Here is a 24260-nt window from a genome sequence, read left to right as displayed (position 1 = left end):
CAACAAGTCCCACACACAGCTAGAAGCCCAATATTTTTTCAGAGGTAGATGCAGAAAAAAATATATTCAGTTTGCAACCTGATGGAGGTCAGTATAGATGGACTAATACAACAAGTCCCACACACAGCTAGAAGCCCAATATTTTTTCAGAGGTAGATGCAGAAAAAAATATATTCAGTTTGCAACCTGATGGAGGTCAGTATAGATGGACTAATACAACAAGTCCCACACACAGCTAGAAGCCCAATATTTTTTCAGAGGTAGATGCAGAAAAAAATATATTCAGTTTGCAACCTGATGAAGGTCAGTATAGATGGACTAATACAACAAGTCCCACACACAGCTAGAAGCCCAATATTTTTTCAGAGGTAGATGCAGAAAAAAATATATTCAGTTTGCAACCTGATGGAGGTCAGTATAGATGGACTAATACAACAAGTCCCACACACAGCTAGAAGCCCAAATATTTTTTCAGAGGTACTGTAGATGCAGATAAAAATTATTTTTAATTTGCAACCTGATGGAGGTCAGTATAGATGGACTAATAGAGAAAGTCCGAAACACTGCTAGAAGGCCAAATATTTTTTCAGATCTAGATGGAGAAAAAAATTATATTCAGTTTGCAACCTGATGGAGGTCTGTATAGATGGATTAATAGAACAAGACCCACACACAGCTAGAAGCCCAATATTTTTTCAGAGGTAGATGCAGAAAAAAATATATTCAGTTTGCAACCTGATGGAGGTCAGTATAGATGGACTAATACAACAAGTCCCACACACAGCTAGAAGCCCAATATTTTTTCAGAGGTAGATGCAGAAAAAAATATACTCAGTTTGCAACCTGATGGAGGTCAGTATAGATGGACTAATACAACAAGTCCCACACACAGCTAGAAGCCCAATATTTTTTCAGAGGTAGATGCAGAAAAAAATATATTCAGTTTGCAACCTGATGGAGGTCAGTATAGATGGACTAATACAACAAGTCCCACACACAGCTAGAAGCCCAATATTTTTTCAGAGGTAGATGCAGAAAAAAATATATTCAGTTTGCAACCTGATGGAGGTCAGTATAGATGGACTAATACAACAAGTCCCACACACAGCTAGAAGCCCAAATATTTTTTCAGAGGTACTGTAGATGCAGATAAAAATTATTTTTAATTTGCAACCTGATGGAGGTCAGTATAGATGGACTAATAGAGAAAGTCCGACACACTGCTAGAAGGCCAAATGTTTTTTCAGAGCTAGATGCAGAAAAAAATTATATTCAGTTTGCAACCTGATGGAGGTCAGTATAGATGGACTAATACAACAAGTCCCACACACAGCTAGAAGCCCAAATATTTTTTCAGAGGTACTGTAGATGCAGATAAAAATTATTTTTAATTTGCAACCTGATGGAGGTCAGTATAGATGGACTAATAGAGAAAGTCCGACACACTGCTAGAAGGCCAAATATTTTTTCAGAGCTAGATGCAGAAAAAAATTATATTCAGTTTGCAACCTGATGGAGGTCAGTATAGATGGACTAATACAACAAGTCCCACACACAGCTAGAAGCCCAATATTTTTTCAGAGGTAGATGCAGAAAAAAATATATTCAGTTTGCAACCTGATGGAGGTCAGTATAGATGGACTAATACAACAAGTCCCACACACAGCTAGAAGCCCAAATATTTTTTCAGAGGTACTGTAGATGCAGATAAAAATTATTTTTAATTTGCAACCTGATGGAGGTCAGTATAGATGGACTAATAGAGAAAGTCCGACACACTGCTAGAAGGCCAAATATTTTTTCAGAGCTAGATGCAGAAAAAAATTATATTCAGTTTGCAACCTGATGGAGGTCTGTATAGATGGATTAATAGAACAAGACCCACACACAGCTAGAAGCCAAATATTTTTTCAGAGGTAGATGCAGAAAAAAATATATTCAGTTTGCAACCTGATGGAGGTCAGTATAGATGGACTAATACAACAAGTCCCACACACAGCTAGAAGCCCAATATTTTTTCAGAGGTAGATGCAGAAAAAAATATATTCAGTTTGCAACCTGATGGAGGTCAGTATAGATGGACTAATACAACAAGTCCCACACACAGCTAGAAGCCCAATATTTTTTCAGAGGTAGATGCAGAAAAAAATATATTCAGTTTGCAACCTGATGGAGGTCAGTATAGATGGACTAATACAACATGTCCCACACACAGCTAGAAGCCCAATATTTTTTCATAGGTAGATGCAGAAAAAAATATATTCAGTTTGCAACCTGATGGAGGTCAGTATAGATGGACTAATACAACAAGTCCCACACACAGCTAGAAGCCCAATATTTTTTCAGAGGTAGATGCAGAAAAAAATATATTCAGTTTGCAACCTGATGGAGGTCAGTATAGATGGACTAATACAACAAGTCCCACACACAGCTAGAAGCCCAATATTTTTTCAGAGGTAGATGCAGAAAAAAATATATTCAGTTTGCAACCTGATGGAGGTCAGTATAGATGGTCTAATACAACAAGTCCCACACACAGCTAGAGGCCCAAATATTTTTTCAGAGGTACTGTAGATGCAGATAAAAATTATTTTTAATTTGCAACCTGATGGAGGTCAGTATAGATGGACTAATAGAGAAAGTCCGACACACTGCTAGAAGGCCAAATATTTTTTCAGAGCTAGATGCAGAAAAAAATTATATTCAGTTTGCAACCTGATGGAGGTCAGTATAGATGGACTAATAGAATGATGCTATGCCCAAAAGATTTTACTTCACTAGGTGCAGTAAAAAAATTGGTATTCTATACACAGGTGGTATATCTTGCAACACAGATAGGCTACTCCACTGACTAACACACTCTGCAATAGGCCAAAAAGGATTAGCTTTGCTAGATTCAGCCAAATGCTGTGAAAAAAACTTGCACAGCACTGGCACAAACCTGCCTGGCAAAAACTGATAGGAACTGAAGTAACCTAATCCTGAAAAGGACTCCAATTACAATTAGTCTTTACTCCCACAATCTATCTATTTAAGAGCACAGACCTCCCTGATAAAAGTCGTAGGAAATGCTGTAACCTAGTCCTTAAAAGGACTGCAATCACAACTATTCCCTACTCCCAAGCTATCTGTATATTTGTGCGAAAATTGGCTTGAAATTAACAAGGTATAGCGCACACAGCAACAGCGGTGCCGTCTAACACGCAGCTGCAGCAGTGAGAAAATGGTGGCGACGGGGAAAATGGCTTGGTCTTATAGGGCAAGGACATGTGACATACACTGCCAATGACACATGCCCTTGCTTGTGTGAAAAAAAGCACTTCGCTCCGTGTGTGCGCTGCTGATAGGCTGACAGATTGCACATCCCCACTGCAAATGCGGGAAAGAGAAAAAAAAATGGAGATCTTCATTGTTCCTGCAGAGATCCATCCCCTGCCCCTCCCCCCACCCCGCTGTACACTCAAACTGCGTATTAACATTAATTTTCATCATTACTGAGAAAAAATCCAGTTATGATTTTGGTGCACGAACAGTTATCGAACATAACCTCGAACAGCCGAATTTTTCTCAAATTGTTCGTGTTCGCCGAACGGCTCGAACACAGCCCAAAACAGCTCGAATTTGAGATTGGCGAACAGTTCGAGTAGAACAACGCTCATCTCTAGTACTTACTCAAAAATCATCTTCCGGGAGGATGGTAACTTGCGGCTTCTTCTCTAAACTCTTCTTCTCCTCAAAACGCAATTATTCCATAGGAGACCGAGAGTTATTGGCCATCAAACTGGCATTGGAGTGGCGTTACCTGCTCGAGGGGGCTCTTCACCCGGTAATAATTTACACTGACCACAAGAACTTGGCTTACCTCCAGCATGCCCAGAGTCTTAACCCGCGCCAAGCCCGGTGGTCCTTGTTTTTTGCTCGCTTTGATTTTGTTCTTCATTTTCGCCCGGCTGACAAAAACGTCAAGGCGGACGCCTTGTCTCGATCCTTTCTGGTGTCTGATCTCGAGGAAGATCCGAAACACATCATCGATCCCGCCAGAGTAATGCAGGTGGCTCCCGTGAGTCTAAATCGTCTCCCTCCCGGAAAGACGTTCGTATCAGTACCTGATCGGGAGAAGATCCTTCACTGGGGTCACTCGTCTAAACTGGCTGGCCACGCCGGTCAGAAAAAGACCCTCCAGCTTATTACCCGGCACTACTGGTGGCCTACCCTGCACAAGAACGTAATAGACTTTGTTTCTGCCTGTGTGTCCTGCGCCCGCAACAAGGTTCCGAGTCATCTGCCAGCCGGTCGCCTCCTTCCGCTTTCTGTACCTGCTGCCCCCTGGCAGCATATAGCAATGGACTTTATAACTGACCTCCCAGTCTCTGCCGGTTGTACGGTCATTTGGGTGGTCGCTGACCGCTTCTCCAAGATGGCTCATTTCGTTCCCCTGCCAGGCCTCCCGTCTGCACCCGAGCTAGCTTAAGACTTTATTCGTCACATCTTTCGTCTTCATGGCCTGCCCCTCCACATCGTGTCGGATCGTGGGGTACAGTTCACCTCACGCTTCTGGAGAGCCACTTGTAAACTGCTAGACGTCACCCTGGACTTCTCTTCCGCTTACCACCGACAGTCCAATGGTCAAGTGGAGCGGATCAATCAGAACCTGACCAGTTACCTCCGGCACTTCGTTAATGCCCATCATTCAGACTGGGTGGATCTCCTACCATGGGCCGAGTTCTCTTATAACAATCGCGAGAGCGAATCCTCCTCCAAATCCCCATTTTTTGTAGTCTTCGGTCAGCATCCTCGGATTCCTTTTCCTGTCTCCACCTCTGTGGACAACCCGGCTGCGGAATCTCTCGTTAGCAAATTTACCTCCATTTGGGAGAGTACCCGATCCGCACTCCTTCAGTCGTCCGAACGGATGAAAAGACACGCTGACAAAAAACGCCTGGATCCTCCACAATTTCGTCCTGGAGATAAAGTCTGGCTCTCATCTAAATATGTCCGACTCAAGATACCTTCTTACAAGTTAGGGCCTCGGTTCATCGGTCCTCTGGAGGTCATCAGTCAGATCAACCCGGTGGCCTATAAATTGAAACTCCCGGCCAACTTACGGATCCCTAACTCCTTCCATGTATCTCTCCTCAAACCTGTGGTTCTTAACTCTTTTTCCAAGTCTACAGGTACGCCTCCTGCTCCGGTTTCTGCTGAGGACGAGTTTGAGGTAGAGAACATTCTTGCCACCAAAAGGGTAAGAGGAAAGACCTTTTTTCTAGTGGATTGGAAGGGGTTTGGTCCTGAGGAGAGAACGTGGGAGCCCCGGGAGAACATCCATGCCCCTCTTATCCTTGCTAAATTTCTGTCTGGCCTAAAAAAGGGGGGGCCTAAAGGGGGGGGTACTGTAGCGCCGGCGTCCCGGCCCTCTGCTAGGCAGGGACGCTGTTCCCCTCACCTCTCTGCTCCGTGCCCGGCGTCCTCCTCCCGCTCTGCTGGCAGCGCGCGCTCCTTCCCCGCCACTGTGCTTAGGGCGTGCGCGCTCTCCCTCCCTCTTAAAGGGGCCGCGCGCGCCGTCCTAAGGAGTCCCCGGCCAATGGCCGGAGGACTTCACCATATATAAGGCACCTCCTCCAAAATTGAGGTGCCCGAGCAATGTTGTTGCACTGTTCACTACTCTGCTTCAGCCCTCAGGTCCCATTGCCAGTTACCTGCCAGATACCTGCCAGATTCTTGCCAGCTTGCTGTCTTATTCCTGCCTGATATTCTGCTACCTGCCTGCTAGCCTGAGGTCCGACGGTCTGCCTTACAACTCCTGTCAGTCTGTCTAAGGACCAGCTTGCCTGCTCACCTGGGAGCACACGTCAGCTACCTGCCTGCTTGCCTGAGGTCCGACGGTCTGCCTTCAAACTCCTGTCAGTCTGTCTATGGACCAGCTTGCCCGCTCACCTGGGAGCGAACATCTGCTACCTGCCTGCTAGCCTACCTGGAGGCTCCGCCGTCACGTGCTGTGACCACCTGCCTGTCCAGTGACTCCTGCCCGCTCACCTGGGAGTGCTCATCTGCTGCCTGTCTGCTAGCCTACCTGGAGGCTCTGCCGTCATGTGCTGTGACCACCCGCCTGTCCAGAGACTTCTGCCCGCTCACCTGGGAGCGCTCATCTGCCGCCTGTCTGTTGGTCTTCCTGGAGGCTCCGCCGTCACATGCTGTGACCACCCGTTTATCCAGAGACTCTCGCCTGCTCACCTGGGAGCTCACGTCTACCATCAACCGCCACAGGTCGTACCAACCCTTTACCCAGAGACTGCCCCGGTCACTTGCCGTGACCATCTGCCCGTTCATCCAGAGACTGCCCCGGTCACTTGCCGTGACCATCTGCCCGTTCATCCAGAGACTGCCCCGGTCACTTGCCGTGACCTCCTGCCCGTTCTTCCAGAGACTGTCCCGGTCACCTGCTGTGACTGCCCGCCTGGTCGCCACCCGCTCCCTTACAAGGACCGCCCCCTTGTATAGTAGCTCAGAGGTTCCGCCTCCCAGACCCGTTACAGTAAAAAATCTCTATTATCCTGCTTTTGGCATTTTTTGCCGTAAAAAATAAATAATAGTGTCTCCTGATTGTTCAGACACAAACATATCTGTTGAAAATAGTCTGGAATACAAGAGTAAATTATAACTGTGGTTTTCCTGTTCCACGGTAAAAAAATCTCTATTATCCTGCTTTTGGCATTTTTTGCCGTAAAAAATTAATAATAGTGTCTCCTGATTGTTCAGACACAAATAAATCTGATGAAAATAGTCTGGTGTAGGCCCGAGAAATACAAGTGTGGTTTTGCAGTTCCACGGGTCAAATCTCTGAATTATCCTGCTTTTCGCAATTTTTTGCAACAAAATATAAATAATATTGTCTTCTGATTGTTCAGACACAAATATATCTGTTGAAAATAGTCTGGTATACACCAGTACACTATAACTGTGGTTTTGCTGTTCTACGGTAAAAAATCTCTATTATCCTGCTTTTGGCATTTTTTGCCGTAAAAAATAAATAATAGTGTCTCCTGATTGTTCAGACAAATATATCTGTTGAAAAGAGTCTGGTGTAGGTCCTAGAAATACAAGTGTGGTTTTGCAGTTCCACGGATCAAATCTCTTTATTATCTTGCTTTTGCAATTTTTGGACGTAAAAAATAAATAATAGTGTCTCCTGATTGTTCAGACACAGATATATCTGTTGAAAATAGTCTGGTATACACCAGTAAATTATAACTGTGGTTCTGCTGTTCCACAGTAAAAAATCTCTATTATCCTGCTTTTGGCATTTTTTGCCGTAAAAAATAAATAATAGAGTCTCCTGATTGTTCAGACTCAAATATATCTGTTGAAAATAGTCTGGTATACACCAGTGAATTTTAACTGTGGTTTGCTGTTCCACGGTAAAAAACTCTATTATCCTGCTTTTGGCATTTTTTTCCGCAAAAAATAAATAATAGTGTCTCCAGATTGTGCAGACACAAATATATCTGTTGAAAAAAGTCGGGAATACACCAATAAATTATGACTGTGGTTTGGCTGTTCCACGGTAAAAAATCTCAGTTATCCTGATTTTGGCATTTTTTGCCGTAAAAAATAAATAATAGTGTCTCCAGATTGTTCAGACACAAATATATCTGTTGAAAATAGTCTGGTATACACCAGTAAATTCTAACTGTGGTTTTGCTGTTCCACGGTAAAAAATCTCTATTATTCTGATTTTGGCATTTTTTGCCGTAAAAAAAAAAATAATAGTGTCTCCTGATTGTTCAGACAAAAATATATCTGTTGAAAATAGTCTGGTGTATGCCCGAGAAATACAAGTATGGTTTTGCAGTTCCCCGCTCAAAGCTCTGTATTATCCTGCTTTTCGCAATTTTTGGCCGAAAAAAATAAATAATAGTGTCTCCTGATTGTTCAGACACAAATATATCTGTTGAAAATAGTATGGTAGACACCAATAAATTATAACTGTTGTTTTGCTGTTCCACGGTAAAAAATCTCTATTATCCTGCTTTTGGCATTTTTTACCGTAAAAAATAAATAATAGTGTCTCCTGATTTTTCAGACACAAATATATCTGTTGAATATAGTCTGGTGTATGCCCGAGAAATACAAGTATAGTTTTGCAGTTCCACGGGTCAAAGCTCTGTATTATCCTGCTTTTCACAGTTTTTGGCTGTAAAAAATAAATAATAGTGTCTCCTGATTGTTCAGACACAAATATATATGTTGAAAATAGTCTGGTATACACCAGTAAATTATAACTGTGGTTTTGCTGTTCCACTGTAAAAAATGTCTATTATCCTGCTTTTGTCATTTTTTGCCATAAAAAATAAATAATAGTGTCTCCTGATAGTTCAGACACAAATATATCTGTTGAAAATAGTCTGGTATAGGCCCGAGAAATACAGGTGTGGTTTTGCAGTACCACGTGTCAAATCTCTGTATTATCCTGCTTTTTGCAATTTTTGGCCGTAAAAAATAAATAATAGTGTCTCCTGATTGTTCAGACACAGATATATCTGTTGAAAATAGTCTGGTATACACCAGTAAATTATAACTGTGGTTTTGCTGTTCCACACGGTAAAAAATCTCTATTATCCTGCTTTTGACAGTTTTTGCCGTTAAAAATAAATAATAGTGTCTCCTGATTGTTCAGACACAAACATATCTGTTGAAAATAGTCTGGAATACACCAGTAAATTATAACTGTGGTTTTCCTGGTCCACGGTAAAAAAATCACTATTATCCTGCTTTTGGCATTTTTTGCCGTAAAAAATAAATAATAGTGTCCCCTGATTGTTCAGACACAAATATATCTGTTGAAAATAGTCTGGTATACACCAGTAAATTATAACTGTGGTTTTGCTGTTCCACACGGTAAAAAATCTCTATTATCCTGCTTTTGACAGTTTTTGCCGTTAAAAATAAATAAAAGTGTCTCCTGATTGTTCAGACACAAACATATCTGTTGAAAATAGTCTGGAATACACCAGTAAATTATAACTGTGGTTTTCCTGTTCCACGGTAAAAAAATCACTATTATCCTGCTTTTGGCATTTTTTGCCGTAAAAAATAAATAATAGTGTCCCCTGATTGTTCAGACACAAATAAATCTGATGAAAATAGTCTGGTGTAGGCCCAAGAAATACAAGTGTGGTTTAGCAGTTCCACGGGTCAAATCTCTGTATTATCCTGCTTTTCGCAATTTTTGGCAGCAAAATATAAATAATAGTGTCTCCTGATTGTTCAGACACAAATGTATCTGTTGAAAATAGTCTGGTATACACCAGTAAACTATGACTGTGGTTTTGCTGTTCCACGGTAAAAAATCTCTATTATCCTGCTTTTGGCATTTTTTGCCGTAAAAAATAAATAATAGTGTCTCCAGATTGTTCAGACACAAATACATCTGTTGAAAATAGTCTGGTATACACCAGTAAATTATAACTGTAGTTTTCCTGTTCCACGGTAAAAAATCTTTATTATCCTGCTTTTGGCATTTTTTGCCGTAAAAAATAAATAATAGTGTCTCCTGATTGTTCAGACAAACATATCTGTTGAAAAGAGTCTGGTTTAGGTCCTAGAAATACAAGTGTGGTTTTGCAGTTCCACGGATCAAATCTCTTTATTATCCTTCTTTTCGCAATTTTTGGACATAGAAAATAAATAATAGTGTCTCCTGATTGTTCAGACACAGATATATCTGTTGAAAATAGTCTGGTAGACACCAGTAAATTATAACTGTGGTTTTGCAGTTCCATGGGTAAAATCTCTGCATTATCCTGCTTTTAGCAATTTTTGGCCGTAAAAAATAAATAATAGGGTCTCCTGATTGTTCATACACAACTAAACCTGTTGAAAACAGTCTGGAGTACACCAGTAAATTATAACTGTGGTTTTGCTGTTCCACGGTAAAAAATCTCTATTATCCTGCTTTTTGCATTTTTTGCCATAAAAAATAAATAATAGTGTCTCCTGATTGTTCAGACACAAATATATCGGTTGAAAATAGTCTGGTATACATCAGTAAATAATATCTGTGGTTTTGCTGTTCCACGGTAAAAAATCTCTATTATCCTGCTTTTTGCATTTTTTGCAATAAAAAATAAATAATAGTGTCTCCTGATTGCTCAGACACAAATATTTCTGTTGAAAATAGTCTGGTGTAGGCCCGAGAAATACAAGTGTGGTTTTGCAGTTCCACGGGTCAAATCTCTGTATTATCCTGCTTTTCGCAATTTTTGGCAGCAAAATATAAATAATAGTGTCTCCAGATTGTTCAGACACAAATATATCTGTTGAAAATAGTCTGGTATACACCAGTAAATTCTAACTGTGGTTTTGCTGTTCCACGGTAAAAAATTTCTATTATCCTGCTTTTCGAATTTTTTGCCATAAAAAATAAATAATAGTGTCTCCTGATTGTTCAGACAAAAATAAATCTGATGAAAATAGTCTGGTGTAGGCCCGAGAAATACAAGTGTGGTTTTGCAGTTCCACGGGTCAAATCTCTGTATTATCCTGCTTTTCGCAATTTTTGGCAGCAAAATATAAATAATAGTGTCTCCAGATTGTTCAGACACAAATATATCTGTTGAAAAGAGTCTGGTATACACCAGTAAATTCTAACTGTGGTTTTGCTGTTCCAAGGTAAAAAATTTCTATTATCCTGCTTTTCGCATTTTTTGCCATAAAAAATAAATAATAGTGTCTCCTGATTGTTCAGACACAAATATATCTGTTGAAAATAGTTTGGTATACACCGGTAAATTATAACTGTGGTTTTGCTGTTCCACGGTAAAAAATCTCTATTATCCTGCTTTTGGCATTTTTTGCCGTAAAAAAAAATAATAGTGTCTCCTGATTGTTCAGACACAAATATATCTGTTGAAAAGAGTCTGGTATACACCAGTAAATTATAACTGTTGTTTTCCTATTCCACGATAAAAAATCTCTATTATCCTGTTTTTGGCATATTTTGCCGTAAAAAATAAATAATAGTGTCTCCTGCTTGTTCAGACAAATATATCTGTTGAATAGAGTCTGGTGTAGGTCCTAGAAATACAAGTGTGGTTTTGCTGTTCCACGGATCAAATCTCTTTATTATCCTGCTTTTCGCAATTTTTGGACGTAAAAAATAAATAATAGTGTCTCCTGATTGTTCAGACACAGATATATCTGTTGAAAATAGTCTGGTATACACCAGTAAATTATAACTGTGGTTTTGCTGTTCCACACGGTAAAAAATATCTATTATCCTGCTTTTGGCATTTTTTGCCGTAAAAAATAAATAATAGTGTCCCCTGATTGTTCAGACACAAATAAATCTGATGAAAATAGTCTGGTGTAGGCCCAAGAAATACAAGTGTGGTTTAGCAGTTCCACGGGTCAAATCTTTGTATTATCCTGCTTTTCGCAATTTTTGGCAGCAAAATATAAATAATAGTGTCTCCTGATTGTTCAGACACAAATGTATCTGTTGAAAATAGTCTGGTATGCACCAGTAAACTATGACTGTGGTTTTGCTGTTCCACGGTAAAAGATCTCTATTATCCTGCTTTTGGCATTTTTTGCCGTAAAAAATAAATAATAGTGTCTCCAGATTGTTCAGACACAAATACATCTGTTGAAAATAGTCTGGTATACACCAGTAAATTATAACTGTAGTTTTCCTGTTCCACGGTAAAAAATCTTTATTATCCTGCTTTTGGCATTTTTTGCCGTAAAAAATAAATAATAGTGTCTCCTGATTGTTCAGACAAACATATCTGTTGAAAAGAGTCTGGTGTAGGTCCTAGAAATACAAGTGTGGTTTTGCAGTTCCACGGATCAAATCTCTTTATTATCCTGCTTTTCGCAATTTTTGGACATAGAAAATAAATAATAGTGTATCCTGATTGTTCAGACACAGATATATCTGTTGAAAATAGTCTGGTATACACCAGTAAATTATAACTGTGGTTTTGCTGTTCCACGGTAAAAAATCTCTATTATCCTGCTTTTTGCATTTTTTGCCATAAAAAATAAATAATAGTGTCTCCTGATTGTTCAGACACAAATATATCTGTTGAAAATAGTCTGGTATACATCAGTAAATAATATCTGTGGTTTTGCTGTTCCACGGTAAAAAAATCTCTATTATCCTGCTTTTTGCATTTTTTGCCATAAAAAATAAATAATAGTGTCTCCTGATTGTTCAGACACAAATATTTCTGTTGAAAATAGTCTGGTGTAGGCCCGAGAAATACAAGTGTGGTTTTGCAGTTCCACGGGTCAAATCTCTGTATTATCCTGCTTTTCGCAATTTTTGGCAGCAAAATATAAATAATAGTGTCTCCAGATTGTTCAGACACAAATATATCTGTTGAAAATAGTCTGGTATACACCAGTAAATTCTAACTGTGGTTTTGCTGTTCCACGGTAAAAAATTTCTATTATCCTGCTTTTCGCATTTTTTGCCATAAAAAATAAATAATAGTGTCTCCTGATTGTTCAGACACAAATATATCTGTTGAAAATAGTTTGGTATACACCGGTAAATTATAACTGTGGTTTTGCTGTTCCACGGTAAAATATCTCTATTATCATGCTTTTGGCATTTTTTGCCGTAAAAAAAAATAATAGTGTCTTCTGATTGTTCAGACACAAATATATCTGTTGAAAATAGTCTGGTATACACCAGTAAATTATAACTGTGGTTTTGCTGTTCCACAGTAAAAAATCTCTATTATCCTGCTTTTGGCATTTTTTGCCGTAAAAAATAAATAATAGTGTCCCCTGATTGTTCAGACACAAATAAATCTGATGAAAATAGTATGGTGTAGGCCGAAGAAATACAAGTGTGGTTTTGCAGTTCCATGGGTCAAATCTCTGTATTATCCTGCTTTTCGCAAATTTTGGCAGCAAAATATAAACTATAGTGTCTCCTGATTGTTCAGACACAAATATATCTGTTGAAAATAGTCTGGTATACACCAGTAAATTATAACTGTGGTTTTGCTGTTCCACGGTAAAAAATCTCTATTATCCTGCTTTTGGCATTTTTTGCCGTAAAAAATAAATTATAGAGTCTCCTGATTGTTCAGACTCAAATATATCTGTTGAAAATAGTCTAGTATACACCAGTAAATTTTAACTGTGGTTTGCTGTTCCACGGTAAAAAACTCTATTATCCTGCTTTTGGCATTTTTTGCCATAAAAAATAAATAATAGTGTCTCCAGATTGTTCAGACACAAATATATCTGTTGAAAAAAGTCGGGTATACACCAGTAAATTATGACTGTGGTTTGCCTGTTCCAGGGTAAAAAATCTCGGTTATCCTGATTTTGGCATTTTTTTCCGTAAAAAATAAATAATAGTGTCTCCTGATTGTTCAGACACAAATATATCTCTTGAAAATAGTCTGGTGTAGGCCCGAGAAATACAAGTGTGGTTTTGCAGTTCCATGGGTAAAATCTCTGCATTATCCTGCTTTTCGCAATTTTTGGCTGTAAAAAATAAATAATAGTGTCTCCTGATTGTGCAGACACAAATAAACCTGTTGAAAATAGTCTGGTATACACCAGTAAATTCTAACTGTGGTTTTGCTGTTCCACGGTAAAAAATTTCTATTATCCTGCTTTTCGCATTTTTTGCCATAAAAAATAAATAATAATGTCTCCTGATTGTTCAGACACAAATATATCTGTTGAAAATAGTTTGGTATACACCGGTAAATTATAACTGTGGTTTTGCTGTTCCACGGTAAAAAATCTCTATTATCCTGCTTTTGGCATTTTTTGCCGTTAAAAATAAATAATAGTGTCTCCTGATTGTTCAGACACAAATATATCTGTTGAAAATAGTCTGGAATACACCAGTAAATTATAACTGTGGTTTTCCTGTTCCACGGTAAAAAAATCTCTATTATCCTGCTTTTGGCATTTTTTGCCGTAAAAAATAAATAATAGTGTCCCCTGATTGTTCAGACACAAATAAATCTGATGAAAATAGTCTGGTGTAGGCCCAAGAAATACAGGTGTGGTTTAGCAGTTCCACGGGTCAAATCTCTGTATTATCCTGCTTTTCGCAATTTTTGGCAGCAAAATCTAAATAATAGTGTCTCCTGATTGTTCAGACACAAATGTATCTGTTGAAAATAGTCTGGTATGTACCAGTAAACTATAACTGTGGTTTTGCTGTTCCATGGTAAAAAATCTCTATTATCCTGCTTTTGGCATTTTTTGCCGTAAAAAATAAATAATAGTGTCTCCAGATTGTTCAGACACAAATACATCTGTTGAAAATAGTCTGGTATACACCAGTAAATTATAACTGTAGTTTTCCTGTTCCACGGTAAAAAATCTCTATTATCCTGCTTTTGGCATTTTTTGCCGTAAAAAATAAATAATAGTGTCTCCTGATTGTTCAGACACAAATATAACTGTTGAAAATAGTCTGGTATACATCAGTAAATAATATCTGTGGTTTTGCTGTTCCACGGTAAAAAATCTCTATTATCCTGCTTTTGGCATTTTTTGCCGTAAAAAATTAATAATAGTATCTCCTGATTGTTCAGACACAAATAAATCTGATGAAAATAGTCTGGTGTAGGCCCGAGAAATACAAGTGTGGTTTCTCAGTTCCACGGGTTAAATCTCTGTATTATCCTGCTTTTCGCAATTTGTGGCAGCAAAATATAAATAATAGTGTCTCCTGATTGTTCAGACACAAATATATCTGTTGAAAATAGTCTGGTATACACCAGTAAACTATAACTGTGGTTTTGCTGTTCTACAGTAAAAAATCTCCATTATCCTGCTTTTGGCATTTTTTGCCGTAAAAAATAAATAATAGTGTCTCCACATTGTTCAAACACAAATATATCTGTTGAAAATAGTCTGGTATACAATTGTAAATTATAACTGTGGTTTTGCTGTTCCACGGTAAAAAATCTCTATTATCCTGCTTTTGGCATTTTTTGCCGTAAAAAATAAATAATAGTGTCTCCTGATTGTTCAGACAAATATATCTGTTGAAAAGAGTCTGGTGTAGGTTCTACAAATACAAGTGTGGTTTTGCTGTTCCACGGATCAAATCTCTTTATTATCCTGCTTTTCTCAATTTTTGGACGTAAAAAATAAATAATAGTGTCTCCTGATTGTTCAGACACAGATATGTCTGTTGAAAATAGTCTGATATACTTCAGTAAATTATAACTGTGGTTTTGCTGTTCCACAGTAAAAAATCTCTATTATTCTGCTTTTGGCATTTTTTGCCGTAAAAAATAAATAATAGTGTCCCCTGATTGTTCAGACAAAAATAAATCTGATGAAAATAGTCTGGTGTAGGCCGAAGAAATACAAGTGTGGTTTTGCAGTTTCATGGGTCAAATCTCTGTATTATCCTGCTTTCCGCAATTTTTGGCAGTAAAATATAAACTATAGTGTCTCCTGATTGTTCAGTCACAAATATATCTGTTGAAAATAGTCTGGTATACACCAGTAAATTATAACTGTGGTTTGCTGTTCCACGGTAAAAAATCTCTATTATCCTGCTTTTGGCATTTTTTGCCGTAAAAAAAAAATAATAGAGTCTCCTGATTGTTCAGACTCAAATATATCTGTTGAAAATAGTCTAGTATACACCAGTAAATTTTAACTGTGGTTTGCTGTTCCACGGTAAAAAACTCTATTATCCTGCTTTTGGCATTTTTTGCCATAAAAAATATATAATAGTGTCTCCAGATTGTTCAGACACAAATATATCTGTTGAAAAAAGTCGGGTATACACCAGTAAATTATGACTGTGGTTTGGCTGTTCCAGGGTAAAAAATTTCGGTTATCCTGATTTTGGCATTTTTTGCCGTAAAAAATAAATAATAGTGTCTCCTGATTGTTCAGACACAAATATATCTCTTGAAAATAGTCTGGTGTAGGCCCGAGAAATACAAGTGTGGTTTTGCAGTTCCATGGGTAAAATCTCTGCATTATCCTGCTTTTCGCAATTTTTGGCAGTAAAAAATAAATAATAGTGTCTCCTCATTGTTCAGACACAAATAAACCTGTTGAAAATAGTCTGGAATACACCAGTAAATTTTAACTGTGGTTTGCTGTTTCACTGTAAAAAATCTCTATTATCCTGCTTTTCGCATTTTTTGCCATAAAAAATAAATAATAGTGTCTCCTGATTGTTCAGACACAAATATATCTGTTGAAAATAGTCTGGTATACATCAGTAACTTTTAACTGTGGTTTTGCTGTTCCACGGTAAAAAATCTCTATTATCCTGCTTTTGGCATTTTTTGCCATAAAAAATAAATAATAGTGTCTCCTGATTGTTCAGACGCAAACATATCTGTTGAAAATAGTCTGGAATACACCAGTAAATTATAACTGTGGTTTTCCTGTTCCACGGTAAAAAAATCTCTATTATCCTGCTTTTGGCATTTTTTGCCGTAAAAAATTAATAATAGTGTCTCCTGATTGTTCAGACACAAATAAATCTGATGAAAATAGTCTGGTGTAGGCCCGAGAAATACAAGTGTGGTTTTGCAGTTCCACTGGTCAAATCTCTGTATTATCCTGCTTTTCGCAATTTTTGGCAGCAAAATATAAATAATAGTGTCTCCAGATTGTTCAGACACAAATTTATCTGTTGAAAATAGTCTGGTATACACCAGTAAATTCTAAGTGTGGTTTTGCTGTTCCACGGTAAAAAATTTCTGATATCCTGCTTTTCGCATTTTTTGCCATAAAAAATAAATAATAGTGTCTCCTGATTGTTCAGACACAAATATATCTGTTGAAAATAGATTGGTATACACCGGTAAATTATAACTGTGGTTTTGCTGTTCCACGGTAAAAAATCTCTATTATCCTGCTTTTGGCATTTTTTGCCGTAAAAAAAAATAATAGTGTCTCCTGATTGTTCAGACACAAATATATCTGTTGAAAATAGTCTGGTATACACCAGTAAATTATAACTGTTGTTTTCCTGTTCCACGGTAAAAAATCTCTATTATTCTGTTTTTGGCATTTTTTGCCGTAAAAAATAAATAATAGTGTCTCCTGCTTGTTCAGACAAATATATCTGTTGAATAGAGTCTGGCGTAGGTCCTAGAAATACAAGTGTGGTTTTGCTGTTCCACGGATCAAATCTCTTTATTATCCTGCTTTTCGCAATTTTTGGACGTAAAAAATAAAAAATAGTGTCTCCTGATTGTTCAGACAGAAATGTATCTGTTGAAAATAGTCTGGTATACACAAGTAAATTATAACTGTGGTTTTGCTGTTCCACTGTAAAAAATCTCTATTATCCTGCTTTTGGCATTTTTTGCCGTAAAAAATAAATAATAGTGTCTCCAGATTGTTCAGACACAAATATATCTGTTGAAAATAGTCTGGTATACACCAGTAAATTATAACTGTGGTTTTCCTGTTCCACGGTAAAAAATCTCTATTATCCTGCTTTTGGCATTTTTTGCTGTAAAAAATAAATAATAGTGTCTCCTGATTGTTCAGACACAAATAAATCTGATGAAAATAGTCTGTTGTAGGCCCAAGAAATACAAGTGTGGTTTTGCAGTTCCACGGGTCAAATCTCTGTATTATCCTGCTTTTCGCAATTTTTGGCAGCAAAATCTAAATAATAGTGTCTCCGGATTGTTCAGACACAAGTGTATCTGTTGAAAATAGTCTGGTATACACCAGTAAACTATAACTGTGGTTTTGCTGTTCCATGGTAAAAATTCTCTATTATCCTGCTTTTGGCATTTTTTGCCGTAAAAAATAAATAATAGTGTCTCCAGATTGTTCAGACACAAATACATCTGTTGAAAATAGTCTGGTATACACCAGTAAATTATAACTGTAGTTTTCCTGTTCCACGGTAAAAAATCTCTATTATCCTGCTTTTGGCATTTTTTGCCGTAAAAAATAAATAATAGTGTCTCCTGATTGTTCAGACAAACATATCTGTTGAAAAGAGTCTGGTGTAGGTCCTAGAAATACAAGTGTGGTTTTGCAGTTCCACGGATCAAATCTCTTTATAATCCTGCTTTTCGCAATTTTTGGACATAGAAAATAAATAATAGTGTCTCCTGATTGTTCAGACACAGATATATCTGTTGAAAATAGTCTGGTATACACCAGTAAATTATAACTGTGGTTTTGCAGTTCCATGGGTAAAATCTCTGCATTATCCTGCTTTTAGCAATTTTTGGCCGTAAAAAATAAATAATAGGGTCTCCTGATTGTTCATACACAACTAAACCTGTTGAAAACAGTCTGGAATACACCAGTAAATTATAACTGTGGTTTTGCTGTTCCATGGTAAAAAATCTCTATTATCCTGCTTTTTGCATTTTTTACCATAAAAAATAAATAATAGTGTCTCCTGATTGTTCAGACACAAATATATCTGTTGAAAATAGTCTGGTATACATCAGTAAATAATATCTGTGGTTTTGCTGTTCCACGGTAAAAAATCTCTATTATCCTGCTTTTGGCATTTTTTGCCGTAAAAAATAAATAATAGTGTCTCCTGATTGTTCAGACACAAATATATCTGTTGAAAATAGTCTGGAATACACCAGTAAATTATAACTGTGGTTTTCCTGTTCCACGGTAAAAAAATCTCTATTATCCTGCTTTTGGCATTTTTTGTCGTAAAAAATTAATAATAGTGTCTCCTGATTGTTCAGACACAAATAAATCTGATGAAAATAGTCTGGTGTAGGCCCGAGAAATACAAGTGTGGTTTCTCAGTTCCACGGGTCAAATCTCTGTATTATCCTGCTTTTCGCAATTTTTGGCAGCAAAATATAAATAATAGTGTCTCCTGATTGTTCAGACACAAATATATCTGTTGAAAATAGTCTGGTATACACCAGTAAACTATAACTGTGGTTTTGCTGTTCTACGGTAAAAAAATCTCTATTATCCTGCTTTTTGCATTTTTTACCGTAAAAAATAAATAATAGTGTCTCCAGATTGTTCAGACACAAATATATCTGATGAAAATAGACTGGTATACAACAGTAAATTATAACTGTGGTTTTGCTGTTCCACGGTAAAAAATCTCTATTATCCTGCTTTTGGCATTCTTTGCCGTAAAAAATAAATAATAGTGTCACCTGATTGTTCAGACAAATATATCTGTTGAAAAGAGTCTGGTGTAGGTTCTAGAAATACAAGTGTGGTTTTGCTGTTCCACGGATCAAATCTCTTTATTATCCTGCTTTCCTCAATTTTTGGACGTAAAAAATAAATAATAGTGTCTCCTGATTGTTCAGACACAGATATGTCTGTTGAAAATAGTCTGGTATACTCCAGTAAATTATAACTGTGGTTTTGCTGTTCCACAGTAAAAAATCTCTATTATCCTGCTTTTGGCATTTTTTGCCGTAAAAAATAAATAATAGTGTCCCCTGAATGTTCAGACACAAATAAATCTGTTGAAAATAGTCTGGTGTAGGCCGAAGAAATACAAGTGTGGTTTTGCAGTTCCATGGGTCAAATCTCTGTATTATCCTGCTTTTCGCAATTTTTGGCAGCAAAATATAAACTATAGTGTCTCCTGATTGTTCAGACACAACTATATCTGTTGAAAATAGTCTGGAATACACCAGTAAATTATAACTGTGGTTTTGCTGTTCCACGGTAAAAAATCTCTATTATCCTGCTTTTTGCATTTTTTGCCATAAAAAATAAATAATAGTGTCTCCTGATTGTTCAGACACAAATATATCTGTTGAAAATAGTCTGGTATACATCAGTAAATTATAACTGTGGTTTTCCTGTTCCACGGTAAAAAAAATCTCTATTATCCTGCTTTTGGCATTTTTTGCCGTAAAAAATTAATAATAGTGTCTCCTGATTGTTCAGACACAAATAAATCTGATGAAAATAGTCTGGTGTAGACCCGAGAAATACAAGTGTGGTTTTGCAGTTCCACGGGTCAAATCTCTGTATTATCCTGCTTTTCGCAATTTTTGGCAGCAAAATATAAATAATAGTGTCTCCTGATTGTTCAGACACAAATATATCTGTTGAAAATTGTCTGGTATACACCAGTAAACTATAACTGTGGTTTTGCTGTTCTACGGTAAAAAATCTCTATTATCCTGCTTTTGGCATTTTTTGCAGTAAAAAATAAATAATAGTGTCTCCAGATTGTTCAGACACAAATATATCTGTTGAAAATAGTCTGGTATACACCAGTAAATTATAACTTTGGTTTTGCTGTTCCACGGTAAAAAATCTCTATTATCCTGCTTTTCGCATTTTTTGCCGTAAAAAATAAATAATAGTGTCTCCTGATTGTTCAGACAAATATATCTGTTGAAAAGAGTCTGGTGTAGGTCCAAGAAATACCAGTGTGGTTTTGCAGTTCCACGGATCAAATCTCTTTATTATCCTGCTTATCGCAATTTTTGGACGTAAAAAATAAATAATAGTGTCTCCTGATTGTTCAGACACAGATATATCTGTTGAAAATAGTCTGGTATACACCAGTAAATTATAACTGTGGTTCTGCTGTTCCACGGTAAAAAATCTCTATTATCCTGCTTTTGGCATTTTTTGCCGTAAAAAATAAATAATAGTGTCCCCTGATTGTTCAGACACAAATAAATCTGATGAAAATAGTCTGGTGTAGGCCGAAGAAATACAAGTGTGGTTTTGCAGTTGCACGGGTCAAATCTCTGTATTATCCTGCTTTTCGCAATTTTTGGCAGCAAAATATAAATAATAGTGTCTCCTGATTGTTCAGACACAAATATATCTGTTGAAAATAGTCTGGTATACACCAGTGAATTTTAACTGTAGTTTGTTGTTCCACGGTAAAAAACTCTATTATCCTGCTTTTGGCATTTTTTGCCGTAAAAAATAAATAATAGTGTCACCAGATTGTTCAGACACAAATATATCTGTTGAAAAAAGTCGGCGATACACCAGTAAATTATGACTGTGGTTTGGCTGTTCCACGGTAAAAAATCTCGGTTATCCTGATTTTGGCATTTTTTGCCGTAAAAAATAAATAATAGTGTCTCCTGATTGTTCAGACACAAATATATCTGTTGAAAATAGTCTGGTATACACCAGTAAATTATAACTGTGGTTCTGCTGTTCCACGGTAAAAAATCTCTATTATCCTGCTTTTGGCATTTTTTGCCGTAAAAAAGAAATAATAGTGTCCCCTGATTGTTCAGACACAAATAAATCTGATGAAAATAGTCTGGTGTAGGCCGAAGAAATACAAGTGTGGTTTTGCAGTTCCACGGGTCAAATCTCTGTATTATCCTGCTTTTTGCAATTTTTGGCAGCAAAATATAAATAATAATGTCTCCTGATTGTTCAGACACAAATATATCTGTTGAAAAAAGTCGGGTATACACCAGTAAATTATGACTGTGGTTTGGCTGTTCCACGGTAAAAAATCTCGGTTATCCTGATTTTGGCATTTTTTGCCGTAAAAAATAAATAATAGTGTACCCCGATTGTTCAGACACAAATATATCTGTTGAAAATAGTCTGGTATACACCAGTAAATTCTAACTGTGGTTTTGCTGTTCCACGGTAAAAAATCTCTATTATTCTGATTTTGGCATTTTTTGCCGTAAAAAAAAAAATAATAGTGTCTCCTGATTGTTCAGACACAAATATATCTGTTGAAAATAGTCTGGTGTATGCCTGAGAAATACAAGTATGGTTTTGCAGTTCCCCGCTCAAAGCTCTGTATTATCCTGCTTTTCTCAATTTTTGGCTGAAAAAAATAAATAATAGTGTCTCCTGATTGTTCAGACACAAATATATCTGTTGAAAAAAGTCTGGTATATACCAATAAATTATAACTGTGGTTTTGCTGTTCCACGGTAAAAAATCTCTATTATCCTGCTTTTGGCATTTTTTGCCGTAAAAAATAAATAATAGTGTCTCCTGATTGTTCAGACACAAATATATCTGTTGAATATAGTCTGGTGTATGCCCGAGAAATACAAGTATAGTTTTGCAGTTCCACGGGTCAAAGCTCTGTATTATCCTGCTTTTCGCAGTTTTTGGCTGTAAAAAATAAATAATAGTGTCTCCTGATAGTTCAGATACAAATATATCTGTTGAAAATAGTCTGTTATAGGCCCGAGAAATACAGGTGTGGTTTTGCAGTACCACGTGTCAAATCTCTGTATTATCCTGCTTTTCGCAATTTTTGGCCGTAAAAAATAAATAATAGTGTCTCCTAATTGTTCAGACACAGATATATCTGTTGAAAATGGTCTGGTATACACCAGTAAAAAATAACTGTGGTTTTGCTGTTCCACGGTAAAAAATCTCTATTATCCTGCTTTTGGCATTTGTTGCCGTAAAAAATAAATAATAGTGTCTCCTGGTTGTTCCGACACAAACATATCTCTTGAAAATAGTCTGGAATACACTAGTAAATTATAACTGTGGTTTTCCTGTTTCACGGTAAAAAAATCTCTATTATCCTGCTTTTGGCATTTTTTGCGTAAAAAATAAATAATATTGTCCCCTGACTGTTCAGACACAAATAAATCTGATGAAAATAGTCTGGTGTAGGCCCAAGAAATACAAGTGTGGTTTTGCAGTTCCACGGGTCAAATCTCTGTATTATCCTGCTTTTTGCAATTTTTGGCAGCAAAATATAAATAATAGTGTCTCCTGATTGTTCAGACACATATGTATCTGTTGAAAATAGTCTGGTATACACCAGTAAACTATAACTGTGGTTTTGCTGTTCCACGGTAAAAAATCTATATTATCCTGCTTTTGGCATTTTTTGCCGTAAAAAATAAATAATAGTGTCTCCAGATTGTTCAGACACAATTATATCTGTTGAAAATAGTCTGGTGTAGGTCGTAGAAATGCAAGTGTGGTTTTGCAGTTCCACGGATCAAATCTCTTTATTATCCTGCTTTTCGCAATTTTTGGACATAAAAAATAAATAATAGAGTCTCCTGATTGTTCAGACACAAATATATCTGTTGAAAATAGTCTGGTATACACCAGTAAACTATAACTGTGGTTTTGCTGTTCTACGGTAAAAAATCTCTATTATCCAGCTTTTGGCATTTTTTGCCGTAAAAAATAAATAATAGTGTCTCCAGATTGTTCAGACACAAATATATCTGTTGAAAATAGTCTGGTATACACCAGTAAATTATAACTGTGGTTTTGCTGTTCCACGGTAAAAAATCTCTATTATCCTGCTTTTCGCATTTTTTGCCGTAAAAAATAAATAATAGTGTCTCCTGATTGTTCAGACAAATATATCTGTTGAAAAGAGTCTGGTGTAGGTTCTAAAAATACCAGTGTGGTTTTGCAGTTCCACGGATCAAATCTCTTTATTATCCTGCTTATCGCAATTTTTGGACGTAAAAAAAAAATAAATAATAGTGTCTCCTGATTGTTCAGACACAGATATATCTGATGAAAATAGTCTGGTATACACCAGTAAATTATAACTGTGGTTCTGCTGTTCCACGGTAAAAAATCTCTATTATCATGCTTTTGGCATTTTTTGCCGTAAAAAATAAATAATAGTGTCCCCTGATTGTTCAGACACAAATACATCTGATGAAAATAGTCTTGTGTAATCCGAAGAAATACAAGTGTGGTTTTGCAGTTCCACGGGTCAAATCTCTGTATTATCCTGCTTTTCGCAATTTTTGGCAGCAAAATATAAATAACAGTGTCTCCTGATTGTTCAGACACAAATATATCTGTTGAAAATAGTCTGGGATACACCAGTGAAATTTAACTGTAGTTTGTTGTTCCACAGTAAAAAACTCTATTATCCTGCTTTTGGCATTTTTTGCCGTAAAAAATAAATAATAGTGTCACCAGATTGTTCAGACACAAATATATCTGTTGAAAAAGTCGGCGATACACCAGTAAATTATGACTGTAGTTTGGCTGTTCCACGGTAAAAAATCTCGGTTATCCTGATTTTGGCATTTTTTGCCGTAAAAAATAAACAATAGTGTCTCCTGATTGTTCAGACACAAATATATCTGTTGAAAATAGTCTGGTATACACCAGTAAATTCTAACTGTGGTTTTGCTGTTCCACGGTAAATAATCTCTATTATTCGGATTTTGGCATTTTTTGCCGTAAAAAAAAAAATAATAGTGTCTCCAGATTGTTCAGACACAAATATATCTGTTGAAAATAGTCTGGTGTATGCCCGAGAAATACAAGTATGGTTTTGCAGTTCCCCGCTCAAAGCTCTGTATTATCCTGCT

This window comes from Phyllobates terribilis, unplaced genomic scaffold (assembly GCF_046119375.1).
Source record: "Phyllobates terribilis strain yellow unplaced genomic scaffold, ASM4611937v1 Scaffold_3__8_contigs__length_932513732, whole genome shotgun sequence".
In the NCBI taxonomy this organism is placed as follows: domain Eukaryota; kingdom Metazoa; phylum Chordata; class Amphibia; order Anura; family Dendrobatidae; genus Phyllobates; species Phyllobates terribilis.
This window is presented reverse-complemented; position numbering follows the sequence as displayed.